Source organism: Spea bombifrons, chromosome 2 (assembly GCF_027358695.1).
Source record: "Spea bombifrons isolate aSpeBom1 chromosome 2, aSpeBom1.2.pri, whole genome shotgun sequence".
Lineage (NCBI taxonomy): Eukaryota > Metazoa > Chordata > Amphibia > Anura > Pelobatidae > Spea > Spea bombifrons.
In genome coordinates, this window is record NC_071088.1 from 52733855 (window position 1) to 52750220 (window position 16366).

Here is a 16366-nt window from a genome sequence, read left to right on the forward strand (position 1 = left end):
GGCCGACAGTGAGGGGAATCCAGGTCCCCTGCAGCGTTGCGGGGGATCTGGATTCTAGTGTTATAATCCGATCTCTGTTTGAGGTCGGATTATAATAAAGAGAGGAGTTTTTCAGAGCATTTGCTCTGAAAAAAACCTCTTTTTATAATCGATAAAAATCGATTCGATTAATCGATAATGAAAATCGTTGACAACAATTTTCATTATCGATTATTATCGATTTTATCGATTAGTTGTTTCAGCCCTATTTATTAGTAATTACTTGGTTTGTCACAAGAGTAGAAGTAATTAATGGGTTATTAGTTAGCACCATTTTAAGATGAAGACAAAGGTTTATATAATATACACTTTTACCTTACGTGACAGCACCTTAGAAAAGCACTTTTTATATAATTTTTTAAATTCTTTTCTTTCGGAAAGAAGGAATTAAAAGAAAAAATAGAGAATTAACTATAATTTAAATGGGAATATCACTTCAAGATTAGCACAAATGCTTACATACAGTGTTCATTTATGTGGGTACACTCTGAAACCCTTTTTTTTCTCGTATTTTGAAATTGCACCTTATTGTTGTAGGGTTACTGTTCTTTTATTAATTGAAGGATTTAAGTATATAATCTACCGTATTTGCTCGATTATAAGACAACCCTGATTATAAGACGATCTGAATATTACCGTATTTGCTCGATTATAAGACGACCCTGATTATAAGACGACCCCCCAACATCTGAATATTAACTTAGGAAAAAAAGAAAAAGCCTGAATATAAGACGACCCTAAAGGAAAAAAGTTTTACCAATAAATGTTAATTCATGTAAACTTTTTTTTTTAATAAAAGCTATGATTGAGAAAAATATTTTTTTTTTGTTTTTATTTCTTGTATTTTCCAACCTGTCCCCCAGTTACGCACATCTGCCCCCAGGCTTGCCACGCCAATATGGCACTGTGGCCCATGATATGTCTTTTAACCCTCTATATGCCACTGTGCCCCATGGTATGCCTTTTGACCCCCTATGTGCCACTCTGCCTCCAGAAATGCCTTATACCCCTATATCCCATTCTGGCATTTAGGGGGTTAAAATGCATATTATGGGGCAGAGTGGCATATAGGGAGGTATAAGGCATTCCAGGAGGCAGAGTGGCATTAAGGGAGTTAAAAGGCATTATATAGAGCACTCTGCCTCCAGAAATGCCTTATACCCCTATATGCCACTCTGGCATTTAGGGGGTTAAAAGGCATATTATGGGGCAGAGTGGCATATAGGGAGGTATAAGGCATTTCAGGAGGCAGAGTGCACTATTAAATGCCCCCTTAACACCACTCTGCCTCCTGAAATGCCTTATACCTCCCTATATGCCACTCTGCCCCATAATATGCCTTTTAACCCCCTAAGTGCCAGAGTGGCATATAGGGGTGTAAGGCATTCCAGAAATGCCCTACACACACACACACACACACACACACACACACACACACACACACCTCTTACTTACCGGTGCTTCCAATTTCCTGCTGTATTGCCGGGGCAGCGGGTTGACGTCTCATTCCGCGGCAGCCGGAAGGAGGTGGAGTTGGCAGCGGGGGTTTGTATGCGTCCGTCGCAAATACCTTCCCCGGCTGTCAGAGATCAGGAACTCTGGAACTCTGATCTCTGACAGTCGGGGAAGGTATTTGCGACGGACGCATACAAACCCCCGCTGCCAACTTCACCTCCGGAAGCACCGGTAAGTGTGTGTGTGGGGGGGGGCGACGACAGGAGGATCCAGGTCCCCTGCAGCGGTGCGGGGGATCTGGATCTTAGTCTCCTAATCAGACCTCTATTTGAGGTCTGATTAGAAGACGACCCCGATTATAAGACGAGGGGTATTTTTCAGAGCATTTGCTCTGAAAAAAACCTCGTCTTATAATCGAGCAAATACGGTAATTTAGGAAAAAAAGAAAAAGCCTGAATATAAGACGACCCTATAGGAAAAAAGTTTTACCAGTAAATGTTAATTCATCTAAACTATTTTTTTTTAATAAAAGCTATGATTGAGAAAAATATTTTGGTTTTATTTCCTTCTATTTTCCAACCTGCCCCCCAGTTATGCACATCTGCCCCAGAAATGCCTTATACCCCCTATATGCCACTGTGCCCCATGATATGCCTTTTAACCCTCTAAATGCCACTGTGCCCAATGATATGCCTTTTGACCCCCTATGTGCCACTCTGCCTCCAGAAATGCCTTATACCCCTATATGCCACTCTGTCATTTAGAGGGTTAAAAGGCATATTATGGGGAAGAGTGGCATATAGGGAGGTTTAAGGCATTCAGGAGGCAGAGTGGCGTATAGAGGGTTAAAACGGCATTTCTTGAGGCAGAGTGGCATTAAGGGGGTTAAAAGGCATTTCACAGAGCACTCTGCCTCCAGAAATGCCTTATGCCCCCCGTTTAACACTCCCCCCCCCCCACACACACACACACACACTTACCGGTTGATCTGACTTCCCTGTCATGTAGCCGGGGCAGCGTGTAGATCCCACGCACTTACGCTGCAGCCGGAAGGAGGCGTGGCTTCCCCGACTGTCAGAGATCTGAACTCTGATCTCTGAAAGCCGGGGAAGGTCTGCGAGATGGACGCAGACAACCCCCGCTGCTAGCCACACCTCCTTCCTGCTACAGCGGAAGTTGTCTAAGCGAATCGCGTAGACATCTACACGCTGTCCCAGCTACACACTGGGGACTCAGAAGTGGGGCCGGGGGGGAGACAGGAGGATCCAGGTCCCCTGCAGCTGTGGGGGATCTTGATCTTAGTCGTCTCATAGTCAGACCTATTTGAGGTCTGATTATAAGACGACCCCGATTATAAGACGAGGGGTATTTTTCAGAGCATTTGCTCTGAAAAAAACCTTGTCTTATAATCGAGCAAATACGGTAATAATAAAAAAATAAAGTGAGCTAAGTGATGTCATTGTGGCTTTAATAACATAATCAAGAGGTCCCTAAGAGGACCTCTAACCATTTAAAAAAAAAAATATATATAAAAAAAGATTATTTTTTTTTTTAAAAACGTTACATCCCATTGCCCTAGCACAACATCTATCCAGTATAACCCTCCTGCCCCCGTTCACAACCCCCAAACCCGTTAAGCCATAAGCATAAAAATTCTACAAAAAGGGGGAGCGTGTCTGACTGCCGAGTAAGATGGCCGCATGAGCTAGTTGCTCCGCTGTCGCTCGCACATTTTTATAGCTAAATAGCCGCGTTTTCATCATGAGACGCTCGAAGAAGACAGTTGCCAGCCCTCAACTACAAGGGATTGTTCCCGGTCATCCTCGTCATCTCTCCAGGAGTATTTCCATACTAATCTGGCCTCACAAGCCTCAGACGACCACAAGGCCGCATCTCCAGCCAGCACATCCTCTGCGGAGGATCTGGCAGCGCTGGTGCACTATCCTTCTGTATCCCATCTGCCTGAGGTTTTACAGCTCTTCTCGGCGCGCTGGAAGTCAGATTTCTCCCTGTTCATCACGGAATTTAAGCATGTGGTCCGAGATGAGGTGTCAGCGCTCCAGAATGATTTGTCCTCCTTGGAACAGAGGGTTCAGGCCCTGGAAGATGCGACGACCCAACAGCACAGTACTACTACTGCTGTCCAGCACGTGCGTGATCGCCATACACACTACCTGAGGGAGCTACGCTACCGGATCGAGGACATAGATAATGGGGGTTGGCGGCAGAATATTCGAGTGCTAGGGGTTCCTGAGTCGGACGCGCCTGAAGATGTCATGGCGCTTCTGACAGGTCTATTCAACGCTCTCCTTGGCCGTGCCCCTGATACTCCCGTATCAGTGGATAGAGCGCACTGGGCTCTTTGTCCTCGTGGTGGCCTGGGGACCCCCGGAGGGATATCATCTGCCACCTCTCAGACTTCCGTCTGAAGGAAGCCATCATGGGTCACGCGAGGGAGGTAGGCAGGCACCTGGCCGTTCACCAGATATCATTTTTTCATGAACTGAACTGACCTGACCTTACAAGCAAGACGGTCCCTTCGCACCCTGACATCGGAATTGCAGAGGCTACAAATTACGTACCACTGGGGTCACCTCTTCGCCCTGGTTATCTGACATGACAACAGGTCCCTCACTATTAAACATCACCATGATGTGCAAGACGTCCTACAGCTTCTCGGCTTGCCAGACGTCCAGATTTCGGATTGGGCCGTTATGGACACTGTTCCTGATTCTCTGCCCCTTCCGCGCAGGTGTGATCGACCCATGTCCTCCTGCTGCCGATAGCAGGTATAGATCAACACACAAACCCAGATCAATTGAAATTCACTTGTGATCTCAGCACTGAAGGTATATATCACTGCCCGCATAGAACCTGACCAGCACCCAAATAACACACACATAAGATTTGCCATCTTTGTCCCCAAATAGCCCAGCACAAGTCAACTTTGTCCCCAAACAGTCCGGCTTGTGCCATCTTTGTCCCATATACACCCTGCCTGTGCCATCTTGGTCCCCAAGGCTCAAACCTCCTGCTAGTGCCATCTTTACCCTTCCACAATTGTACATCCATGGCACACACAAACACTTTTACAGTCACTCACTAATTCACACTTTCATTCAGACAACTCATCCACACATTAACCCATGCTCTCCCTCATTCAGACAACTCATCCACACTAACTCATGCTCTCCCTCATTCAGACAATTCATCCACACATTAAGTCATGCTCGCCCTCATTCAGACAATTCATCCACACGTTAACTCATGCTCTCCCTCATTCAGACAATTCATCCACACATTAAGTCATGCTTGCCCTCATTCAGACAATTCATCCACACATTAACTCATGCTCTCCCTCATTCAGACAATTCATCCACACATTAACTCATGCTCTCTCTCATTCAGAGAATTCATCCACACATTAACTCATGCTCTCCCTCATTCAGACAATTCATCCACACATTAACTCATGCTCTCCCTCATTCAGACAATTCATCCACATATTAACTCATGCTCTCCCTCATTCAGACAATTCATCCACACATTAACTCATGCTCTCCCTCATTCAGACAATTCATCCACACATTAACTCACGCTCTCCCTCATTCAGACAATACATTCACATATTAACTCATGCTCTCCCTCATTCACTCATGCACACATTAATCCACTCTTTACTTATATCACTCTCTAACCCCTCTCCCTCCCTTATCACTCTCTAACCCCTCTCCCTCCCTTATCACTCTCTAACCACTCTCCCTCCCTTATCACTCTCTAACCACTCTCCCTCCCTTATCACTCTCTAACCACTCTCCCTCCCTTATCACTCTCTAACCACTCTCCTTCCCTTATCACTCTCTAACCCCTCTCCCTCCCTTATCACTCCCTCACCCCTCTCCCTCCCTTATCACTCCCTCACCCCTCTCCCTCCCTTATCACTCCCTAACCCCTCTCCCTCCCTTATCACTCCCTAACCCCTCTCCCCCTTCTCACCTTGGGGTCCAGCGTCAGGAGCACGAGGCTTCTGCCTTCTTGCACTGCTGGGGTGCCTGCTGCTTCACTCCTGAGCGCCTTAATATAACGTCATATTTTGGCACTCAGCACTAAAACAGCGGGCACCAGCGGGTGGCTTTTAAACGCTGTCTTTTTTTTTTTTTGATGCGGGGGAGAACGAGAGGCGCCGAGCGGTTGCTAGGCGCCCCTCTCTCTCCTCCGCATCAGAAAAAAAGAGGGTTTAAAACCAGCTCGCTGGTGCCCGCTGCTTCACTGCTGAGCGCCGCAATATGACGTCATATTGCGGTGCTCAACATGAAATACCGGCACCGGGACGGAGGTAGGGTGCTCATGGAGGCTCATTGCTCATTGCTAGGCTCATTGCTAGGCGCCCCTCTCTCCTCCGCACCAAAAAAAAAAACAAGACAGTGTTTAAAACCCGCCCGCTCGTGCCCGCTGCGTCACTGCTGAGCGCCGCAATATGCCGTCATATTGAGGCGCTCTGCATGAAATGCCGGCACCGGGACGGGGTAGAGGGCTCGTGGAGGAGAATGAGGGGCGCCGAGCAGTTGCTAGGCGCCCCTCTCTCTCCTCCGCATCAAAAAAAATTACGGCGTTTAAAAGCCGCTCACCGGCGCCCCCTTTCAAATGGCGCCTATGGCACGAGCCATAGTTGCCATACCCTAGATACGCCGCTGCACTTATGCCCCCCCACACCTGTCTTAAAATGCTTTGGGGGGGCTAGCGGCCATTGTGTCACGTGGGCTGTTATTTGCTGTCCCATTAGTGCAGTGCCCGTTCAAAGAGTCTCTGTATGTTGCTCTTGGTGCTTGTGTTTCTGAACTCTTTATCAGTTTGCCTTCATCGTGTATCAGACCTCGGCTTTGTTTCCTGACCTCGATCCCGTGCTGCCTGCCCCGACCTTGGAACCTCCTGACTAAGTTTATCTGCCTCTGGCCCTGTATCGTTCGTTTGCCTTGGACTTATTTCCTGAACTCTTCGTGCTGTGAATACGTCTCTGAATAGTGGGTGCATTATCGGTGTTGTCCAGGTCCTGTGATAACGCAAAGTACGATGAACTTGCTTTCCATCAACACTCGTGGCCTGAATGCCCCAGAAAAACGTTCCACCCTTTTCTGAGAATTGGGAAGGGGCCGCGTGGATGTTGCCTTCGTACAGGAAACCCACTTCCATGGGGATAGAGCTCCTAAGTTGCCATGCTGATCGTATCCCACTGGTTTCTTCAGTAATAACCCGTTGGCTAAGACAAAGGGTGTGGCGATACTCTTTTCTGCCAGAGCGCCTTTTTGGGTGATGGATATGCAAGTAGATCCAGAGGGGAGGTTTTTGCTAGTTAAAGGGATGCTTTTAGAGCATGTATACGTTTGCGAATGTTTATTTACCTAATCAGGGCCAACATATTGTTCTGCGTGCTGTCCTCCGCAAACTTGCTGACTTCCAGGAGAGGTTACTGGTGTTGGGAGCAGACTTTAACTTGGCTTTGTACCCTGAGTTAGGCACCTCTGCAGGCAGTGTGCGGACTCCCCGTCACGTCCTGCGGAAATTTTTTTCCCTCCTTGCGGCACACAAACTGGTTGATTGCTGGAGAGCTCTGCACCCTGTTGATAGAGACTATACTTTTTATTCTACAGCGCACGGTTCATATTCCTGCATTGATTTCTTTCTCCCCTGCCACTTTCCCAAGCTCCTGCGTGGCTCTAACATTGGGTCGGCGACCTGGTCGGACCATGCCGTCTCCCTGGCCTCCTCTCTGCACCACTCCTCGGGGAGGTTCTTGGTGACTTAATAAGTCCTTATTGCTGGATGAGTTTTCCTGTGCAGAGATCTACTGGGTTCTCCAGTGTTATTTTGAAGATAATCTCAAATCAGTTGACTGTCTGGGAGGCTCATAAGTGTGTTGTTATGGGCCACTTTCTTAGTGTTTGTTCTAAACGTAAATGGCTTGAGGCTGAGCAGGTTGACAGGCTCTACACCCAGATAGTTTTGGCAGAACGGGCGCACAAGACCTCCTTGTCGGAAGGTGACCTGCAGCTCCTCCTGACTCTCCGGGGTGAATTAGCTTTGATTCTTAATAGTAGGATGCAATGCACCTTTTTAAAAACTAAGGTGCTCTTTTATGAGCGCGGAAATAAGTCTGGCAAGTTCTTAGCCAGGGCTCTTCGCGCAGTTCGGAAACCCACATACGTCTCCAGGGTACGTTCCTCCGGAGGTCGGATTCATTCCTATCCACCTGATATTTCCCGTTGCTTCAAGAACTATTATGAAGAGCTTTATAACCTTGGGCCGGGTCCACATGGTCCCTCCTCTCCTAGTAAAGCAGCTGATGTATCTGACTAAAACGATTAGTCGGACACTCGCTGTGGACGAGGCTGCTCTCCTTGATTCTCTGATCATTCTGCCAGAATTCATGATGGCCCTGAAGTCCTCCCCATCCAGAAAATGCCCCGGCCCTGACGGGTTACCCCTGCGTTATTACTCGGCGTTCAAGGACCTTCTGGCCCCTCACTTCATAGATGCTTTGAATTCTATCTTGGAGGGCAGTCGCATTCATAAACACACTTTATCGGCCTCAATCACTCTGATCTCCAAGGTGGGCAAGGACCCCGAGCACTGCAGTAGCTAACGTCCCATATCCTTGTTGAACACTGATTTGAAGTTGTTCACCAAGATACTTGCTAACAGAATCAAACCCTTCATGCCCTTTTTAGTACACCCTGACCAGACGGGCTTCATCCCGGGCTGTGAAGCTAGAAACAGCACTATTAGAGCTCTTTCGATTATGAACTTCGCAAAACACACATCTACCATGACCATGCTCCTTTTCACTGACGCTGAAAAAGCCTTTGACGGGGTGGACTGGTCTTTTATGATGTCCACTCTGAATCATATGGGATTTGGTCCGGGTCTGTTTACCTGGATCACATCTTTATATTCTACACCCACGGCCTGAGTTCGGATTAATAACTCTTTCTCCAACCCCTTCCCTATCTGGAATGGGACAAGGCAGGGCTGTCCCTTATCCCCACTGCTCTTTGTGCTCTCTTTAGAGCCTTTTCTCCAGGCCATCAGCATGAACCCTGACATTTGCAGACTCCAGGTGGGAACCACGCACCATAAGATTCTGGGTTATGCCAACGACCTCCTGTTTATTATCACCCGCCCAGGGATATCCCTCCCTAATAGTCTGGAAGAGTTTTCAATTTATGGCACTCTTAAGGCTGCTCTCCAGGCTAACCTAATGTCTTGGAAGAAATTGGCGATCTCCTGGGTCGGCCGCATCAACACAATTAAAATGAACATCATGCCTCGTATTCTATATTTGTTTCAGGCTCTTCCCGTCTCCACCCCCTCCTTTTTTGACTCTCTCCAGACAACATTCTTGACATTTATATGGGGTACACAAGCTCCTCGAGTCTGTTTTACCACATTGATACTTCCTAAATCCTAGAGTTGTCTTGCTTTGCCCTGTCCCCGCGCCTACTACAGAGCTTGTCATCTGCTCCGTGTCCTGGAATTGGCACATAGTCCGGTTCGTAAGCAATGGGTGTACATCGAAGCGGTCCTGTTGGACCTTCCTATGAGGGTCTTACCTTGGCTAGCGATCTGGACGGCTTGCACAATCACTTTGTCCCACCCTTTTATCCGGGCCACTTATGATGCTTGGCTCCAGGTTCTCCGGAAGACACAACTCTCTTCTATCCCTTCCCCATTGACCTCGGTCAGGGACAATCCGGATTTTCCTCCCGGGAAGGGGTGCTACCTTTTCCCGGCTTCCCCTGCTGCAGCGGGGTCAGGGATCAGCTCCTTTTTGTGGTCTGAGGGCCTTAAGCCTTTGGACCTGTTGTCCTCTCGCTCACCTCCTTCCCTCTTAGATTCGTTCAGATATGCGCAGCTTCGCAGTTTCTTCCGGTCCCTGCCTTTGGAAGCACAATATGCTGCATGACCACACGGCGTTTGAGGAGCTCTGTGTGGCCTCCAAGCTCCCGCCTCATGGCATTTCTAGATTGTATGGCCTTCTACTTGAGGCCTTTCACTCGGTATCGCCACCGTTCATGGGGAGCTGGGAGTCTGAACTGCAGGTCGCCTTCTCCGCAGAACAATGGGAGAAGATCTGTGTAAGAGACCAAGAAATGGCTTATACATTATTGTCCCGCTGGTACCGACCCCCAGCCTTGATTTCCGCTTACCGTCCAGATGTTGGCGATGCGATGCCACTCTGGGCTCCCTTCTTCACCTTTGGTGGCACTGCCCTCGTCTACTCCCCTTCTAGGCTTCTATTCACCAGCAGTTGCAGCACTTCACAGACAGGGCCTTTCCATTTACACCAGAGTTCTTCCTTCTCCATCACTTACCTTATTCTGAGAGCTGGTTCCAGAGATCAGTGGTTCGTCACCTCCTGACGGCAGCCGAGGCCTTAATTGCTCTACGCTGGGGCAGTCCTGCCCCGCCCACCTTTTAAAGAATAGGTTCTCCGCGTGGAGCAGATACGCATTTTTGACGAATTGCACCTACTAACTGACTGGTCGATTGAGCGGTACCGGTCCACTTGGTTTCATTGGTTGGAGTTTGTGTCGGGGCCGGATATCTGTCTTCCACTGGAATAGACAAATTAGATGTGTTTCCCCTGCATTGGGCATTTTCTATCCTCCCGCCCCCATCTCTCTCTTTTTTTTTTCTCTCCCTCTTCTACCTTTTTGTATACCTCCGTTTATTTATCTCCCTTTGTGATGGGTTCACACCTTTCCTCCCATGTAATGTCTTAAAAAGAGGTCATTCTTCACCCTAAGTTACCAAATCTCAATTTTATACATGTGGATAGGTCTCACATTCAATAAATGAAATTGTGAGCACAATTATAAGAAAGGACAGATAATTCAATATAGTAATTATTTATTAAAAATAATAAAAATTACAGAAATCCAAACTTAAACAGAGTATAACATAGAATGCCTATTAAAGCTTAAATGCATAAAAAATAAAAATAAACATACCAGTCGGTCTCGACTTATGTGTTTTTGCTTTTTTTTCTGCACATTATGGGCAATAAGTACAGGTAGGGTTTTGCTATTTCAAAACCATTTTTTAACCCCTTAACGACAATCCACGTACGGGGTGACGTTGCAATGTGTTAGTGACAATGCCTGTAAATGTACGTGGTAGCGTTATTTGCCGTTGATCGCAGCGTTTTCGCCACGATCAGCGACACTGCGGTTTTCCTGGAAGCCTCAAAATGTTCCAATTTGGTACCCGCAGTGTCAAAGAGACATACCCTACACATGTTTGTGGGGTATTCCTGTACTCGGTTGTTTCTGAATACAATTCACAAAATGTCCCTAGGAAATACTTTGGGATGTCAAGGCAAACCCCCAAAAAGTTTTCAAGACCTTCCGATCCCTGAGATCGGCGGTTGAACCCCTTCAATCCCCTATAGATGTACCGTGACGTCCAAAAAACGCCTATTAAGAAACCCCGGTACGTCCAGCCCTTCGTGCAGCGACAGCCTGGACTCCCCACTGACAGCAGAAGCTGGCATTGCCGGCCTTCTGCTGTCCGATCTCCTGTAACAGCTTCCGGCATGAAAGTCGGTAAGCTGTTACATTGCTAACTGTCCGATCGCGCAGTTTCAAACGCGCGATCGGGCGTTCTCTTCTGGGTTGCGTCACTGCTGATGTAACCCGGAAGGTCATCGGAGGACAGGTTAAAATACCAGCATTTGAAATACCTTGGGGTGTCTAGTTTTCAAACATATATGGTTTTATGGGGTAAATTGCATTGGCCGGCCTCAAAGATACCTGAAATAGCACATGGGGCAGAATGACAAAATTTGGGGTAAAATGGTTTTGATATATTTTGAATAGCAAAACGCTACTGGTACTTATTGCCCCATAACGTGCAGAAAAAGCAAAGAAACATAAAAACATTGGATATTTTTAACCTCAGGACAAATAGTAGAATCTATTTAGCAGGTTTTTTTCATTCGTATTTGCAGATGAGTAAAATATTTTTCAAAAACAAAATCGCCATATTTTATCTTTTTTTATAGTAAATTAGATGATATGATAAAAATAATGGTATCTAAAGAAAGCCCTGTTTGTCCTGAAAAAAACCCAATATATAATGTGAGTGGGTACACAAAATGAGAAAGATGAAAATTACAGCTAAACAGCAACACTGAAAATTTTTTTAAAAGAGCTATTGTCCCAAAATGCACTACGAGGTTAAATAACTAGATTCCCTGAACTGTCTAGTCTTTGGAAATATATAGTTTTAGGGGGTTAAAATGAAATATGGGACATTTCCTGTGTCTCAAATGAGACATGCACCCAGTAAACTGATCTGTCTAAATTCCATGTTTGAAAACTGTAATGCGTATGTTCCAATTTGGTACCCGCAGTGTCAAAGAGACATACCCTACACATGTTTGTGGGGTATTCCTGTACTCGGTTGTTTCTGAATACAATTCACAAAATGTCCCTAGGAAATACTTTGGGATGTCAAAAATTATTATTGCCCAGAGATGCACAATTCATATCGCCGTCGCCCAGGACATGCAGCCATGGACATCTGCGCGATGCGCGTAGACAACCTCCTTCTGGCATTTTCACCGGGGCTTCTATGGTAGAGCACCGGCGTGACATAACCTTCCGGTGCTTCATCACCGGCCGGTCCTGCCGGACACCAGGGAGTCTGGGGGTGCATTATTAAGTCTGTGCAATAATTTGCATAACATCTTTACTCTACCACCAATAGCAGCAAAGAGACAAACATGAAACAAACATGAAAATCAAAATATATAACTAGGGCTGCAACTAACAATTATTTTCATAATGGATTAGTTGGCCGATTTATTTTTTTGACTAATTGGATAAAAAAAATGAATGTAAATTTTTAATTTAGTTAAAATAATTTAAAACAAATGATGTTAAATACAAACAGCAGAATAAAAAACTTTGATAAAATGCATTTCTTTTTCCCAACCAGCCCCCCAATTTATGCACATTTGAGCCCAGGCATGCCACCCTGCCTCCTAGACATGCCACGCTGCCTCCCAGACATGCCACGCTGCCTCCCAGACACGCCACGCTGCCGCCCAGACACGCCACGCTGCCGCCCAGACACGCCACGCTGCCGCCCAGACACGCCACGCTGCCGCCCAGACATGCCACTTCACTCTACCCCCACATATGCCACTCCACTCTACCCCCACAAATGCCACTGTGGCCCCTGACATGCCTTATACCCCCTGATACACCTTATACCCCCTGATACACCACTCCATCCTCCCCAGACATGCCACGCTGTCGCCCAGACATGCCACGCTGCCGCTCAGACATGCCACGCTGCCGCCCAGACATGCCACTCCACCCTACCCCCACATATGTCACTGTGCCCCCAGATATGCCTTATACCCCCTGATACACCACTCCGTCCTCCCCAGACATGCCACACTGCCTCCCAGACATGCTACACTGCCTCCCAGACATGCCACGCTGCCCTCCCCACATATTCCACTCCACTCTACCCCCAGATATGCCACTCCACTCTACCCCCAGATATGCCACTGTGGCCCCAGATATGCCTTATACACCCTGATACACCACTCCGTCCTCCCCACACATGCCACACTGCCCTAGCCACATATGCCTTATATACCTTATATGCCTTATACCCCCAGATATGTCACTCCTTCCTCCCCAGATACGCCTTATACCCCCCGATATCTAATAGTCCCCTCATAGAGTCACAGACCCGTTCACAGCACACTGACACCATACTTTTATAAATAAGAACTGGGTTAATCTTCACTGCCCCAAGATTAAGATTCCCTTTAGTTTGCTCCCCCTTTACCTCTAACTGCACCTTAAGTTAACTTTATTAAATTAATTAAATTAACTCTCAGTCCTCATCATTAAATTAACCCTAAATACCCCATCAACCACAACTACCCTAAATTAACCCTAAACGCCCCATTAACCATAACTGCACCTAAATTAACCCTAAACACCCCATTAACCATAACTGCCCCTAAATAAACCCTGAACACCCCATTAACCACAGCATCCCCTAAATTAACCCTAAACACACCATTAACCACAACTACCCCAAATTAACCCTAAACACCCCATTAACCACAGCTGCCCCAAATTAACCCTAAACACCCCATTAACCACAATTGCCCCAAATTAACCCTAAACACCCCTTTAACCACAGCTGCCCCTAAATTAACCCTAAACACCCCATAATCATAGCTGCCCCTAAATTAACCCTAAATACTCCATTAACCCTAAACACTCCATTAACCACAGCTGCCCCTAAATTAACCATAACACCCCATTAACCACAGCTGCCCTTAAATTAACCCTAAACACCATTAACCATAACTGCCCCTAAATTAACCCCCACCTCCCCTAACTTTCAGCAGCCCAAATATTAATTTTATACTTACAGTTAGATGAGTCACAGCCATGTGGTTCTGGCCTGGAGAAGGAAGGGGCGGGGCCAGTTGTACAGTGATTACAGGGAGGGACTGTTAAGTAGGAGCTGCTGCTGTGAGTCAGACTAAGCGGATTATATAATGAGGGGTATTTTTCAGAGCATTTGCTCTGAAAAAAACCCTCGTTTAATAATCGATAAAAATCGATTCAACTAATCGATAATGAAATTCGTTGGCAACTATTTTCATTATCGATTATTATCGATCTTATCGATTTAGTTTTTGCAGCCCTATAAATAACCAATCAACATAATACAGGGACTATAAAGCCTGAAGACAGCCACTCCTCCTCCTCTTCTTTGATGCAGAGCCAACGTGAAGAACAAATACGAACAGGAGGTTATAACAGGAAGCATAGGAAATGGCTATTTCCGATGGGTGGAACCAATGACGTCCACCTCTGAGCCACAGAAACTGCACATTTAAACTGAAAGAAAAAGGGAACAGTAACTGTGATCCTATAGCAAGGTCAATAACCTAGACAGTAATAACAACAACACCACAACCCCCACGCTACAGTGTAAGCGAAACGGGAAGGGAGGGAAATTATTTGCCTCCTGTCTTTATTCAAATTTAGATTATATATGCACCAAGGCTATTATAATCTCTAATTTTATAGCAAAACAAGAGGCTTCGTAATTTGCATTTTTAACGCTAAGCCAAGCAAAGGTAGCATGGGGAGCAGGGCAAGAATAAAAGGTATGGAAAGTAGAAGTCCTGGACCTGTCCGTGGAGTGCAGGATGTCCGACAGGGAGGTGCCTAGAGACACAGTACCAGAGGCTACTGCCCCTCAGAACAAATGAGCCCTGAAACTGGGGTCAATCCCGGCCAGACCCAAAAGCCAGCGCACCTATCTAGTGATGGTAGGAGAAGATATCAGATGAAAGGGAGAAACATACGAGAGAAGCAGCTGATGGGAACCCCTCGGATGATGAGAGTCCGTGGACAGAAGGTACTGCTGAGAGAAGTGAGAGTGAGCCACACACAAAAGCGGCTGTTCTGGAAAGTATGGTTAGGAGACAGCTAAAGAAAAATATTTGGTGCGACAAGAAAGTGAGAAAACCACCCTCTGCAATGAGAAAGAAATGACATCAGCATCGAAAGCCTGGACATCAGAAATGCGGCAAAAGCAAACTAAAGCCAGAAGCAAAGCAAGTTTGGCCAAAAGCTGATTAAGAGAGAGAAGTTTTGTTAGGCAAGGATTTCAGAAAATCCAATACCTTCTGGATGTCCCAGAGAGACGAACACCTAGGACCTAGGTGACGAGATAACTGGGCCCTGCACAAAAGATGGCAGACCAGAGGATGCCTACCCAGGGGAGCACCCAAGATCAGAGCATGAGAAGCCGAGATGGCTGATCTAAGGCATTCAGGGTACGGTATGACTTCCCTGGGAGAAAAGGGTAAAATGTTAAGAACAGCAATTACAGGGACCTAGAACGGATCATCCTACCCTTCCAGACACCAAGACGCTCAGGACCTCCAAGCATAAGCTCGTCCGGTGTCTGGGGTTCTCAGAGAAGCATATGAGCATCCGCTGAAAGGAACAAATCTCCAGGAGAGGCTCCACGCTATAAGGATGAGGGGGTGAAACTGACAGTCCAGATCCTGAAGAAGGTGCAGGAGGAGAAGCGGTATCCTTGCAGGCAGTTCCAGGAATGACGGGACCCAGGGTAGAGGCAGCCAGAGGGGTGTGATGAGAAGCACCGATCCGATCATGCAAAGCTTCTGAGGAAGCATAGTGAAGAGGGAAAGCTTAAGCCCCGGATGGAGGCCAAGTCTGTAGGAAGGCGTGTACTGTGGCGCAGTCTGGATCTGGAAGCCATCTGAAGAAAGTCACCAGTTCAGTATTCAGTCTGGATGCAAAGAGATCAACAGAAAATTGATCCCACTGAGAGTCCAGACGCTGGAAGACTGCAATCCAGCTTCCAATCACTGGCATCCCTCAAGTGGCAGGAAAACCGGTCTGCCAGTGTAATGTGGTTGGCCAGGCAGAAATCATAGAGATACTTGGTAAGGACCCTTAGCATACTTGACCATGCGCCCCCCCAGAGGGTTGATGTACTGGACCGCCGAGATGTTGCCCATCCAAAGGAGAAGGCAAAAGTTGGAGAAATCAGCGGCCAAACTCCAAATGGCAAAGGAGCCCACAATCGGTTCCAGACAATTCATGTGCAATTGTCTCTCCTCCACTGACCATCGACCACCAGTCACTTCGGAAGGTCTGGACACCCCACAACAGTAAAAGCAGGCATCAGATTCCAGGACTAAGTCAGGAAGGGAGATGAAGATAGTTCAACCATTCCATGCCTCCATTTATTGTAGCCACCCCATGAGCTTTAGCCTCACCTCCGTCGAGAG

At 46.9% G+C, this 16366-nt stretch overlaps 1 protein-coding gene across 6 annotated transcripts in view; it reads left to right on the forward strand.

The window, feature by feature from the left end:
- LOC128472411 (vesicle transport protein SFT2B-like) overlaps positions 1-16366 on the forward strand; it is a 165938-nt gene that overhangs the window by 53011 nt on the left and 96561 nt on the right. The gene's annotated exons all lie outside the window — the stretch shown is intronic.